Source organism: Galeopterus variegatus, unplaced genomic scaffold, assembly GCF_000696425.1.
Source record: "Galeopterus variegatus unplaced genomic scaffold, G_variegatus-3.0.2 Scaffold4197, whole genome shotgun sequence".
NCBI lineage: Eukaryota > Metazoa > Chordata > Mammalia > Dermoptera > Cynocephalidae > Galeopterus > Galeopterus variegatus.
The window spans coordinates 85969-87589 of NW_007730308.1; positions in this window are offsets into that span (position 1 = coordinate 85969).

Below are 1621 nucleotides of genomic sequence, written 5' to 3' on the forward strand. Positions count from 1 at the left end.
CTTTTTCTATGAGTTCCTCTTTTTGAACTTAAGTGCTATGTTTGGTTTTTTGTCCAGGGGCCAATTTAAATATTCTCAGTTTAACAAAGAATTGTAGGGGATGAAGTGAAGCCTGACCCATGTGCAAATATAAAGTCAGATTGGCCTGTTTGAATTCACAGTTGCCATTGTAGGTATTTTAATTGTTTTTTTTTTTTTTCTTTGAGAGGAAAACAAAAGGAAAAACTACATATGTGCAGGGAAATGAATAACATTTCTTAATTTGTTTAGTGAAATTGTGATCTTATTCAAATCAGAGTTTTTAATACATTTGCCTCTTACTGGTTATGAAAGGAAAAATAACCAATTCCCCTTTCCTTCTGATACTCCATGGTGTATATACTTGCTCTATTTTAGTTACCCCATTAGTGAAATAGGTGCACGCTTCATTTCTTTCAAATGTATTCTACAGTGTCATTTAAACTTCTAGCATAAAGTCTTTGAAGAAAAAAAATGTCTGCAATTTTCTTATAAAAGTAAAATGGTAAATGAAATTCACTAGTATGGATATAAGTATATGAAACTCATTTTGGCAGATATGACATTATTAATTGCTTACCACACTATCTCCTTTTACCTAGATTAGTACATTTGAAACAAGATATTTAAAATATAGAGGACATAGCATGATGAAATAAAAGCCTAATAAAATGTGTTTAGGCCAGCATCAAAACTCTTTGAAATAGGATATCTAAATAGTGTGCATTTTATCTCTGAGAAGCTTGGGTTAGTTCTAGTGTCCAGATGACTATTAATAGGCTTTGTGTTCTGAAGCATATGTTAATAGAAGCGATCATTTTGGATTAATTTGATGTGAATTAATAAGAGATTTATTTGATGGGAGTTTTTGAAGGTGATGACATTTAAATCTCAACAGGATTTGAGATGCCCAAAAATACCTTTAAAGATCCAGGAACAGTCAATTCAGAGAGAGCAAATTAAATAGAAATGGATGGCGAAGAACAGGATCTGACATTGGGTTTATGAAGTTTGGAGCAGTTTACAAAAAAAGCGATCTACCATTGAAGTTTTGCCCTGGAATCTGAAGAAATAGAAAACATTTAAACTCCTTCAGTAATTCTTGGGTTTGTAAATTGGATAAACAATGTTCTTTTGCATTTTATAGTTCACTTAAGCAATCTGATTTTGATCTGTATATATGGAGTAGACAGGATTCAAGTGTTTTTTTTTTTTCTTTCCCTAAACCAATGAGCAAACACATATGTTCTTTAAAAACTGAACTTTATATGTCGTTCATATGGAAGCTATCTAGTTTGCTATAGGCCCAAGACTTGACCTTCCTTTTATTTTGCTATCACTTGCTTAATTCTTTAAATTCTTTGTGGGAGACTTTGATCAAAAGAAACATTTTCCTCTTCTCTTTTTTTTTTCTTTTTAATTTTTTTTTATAAAAGCAACATGAAATGTGTGATTAATAACTCAGTACTCCTAAGCTGGTGATACAAGCAAGCATGGAGGAAAACATATGTTTATTAAGGGGAAGACCATCATGACTTTTCATTTTGTGTTAAGCTTTGATTTTAAACACTTGAAAGTTTTATTATCTGGAAAAACAAAAAGA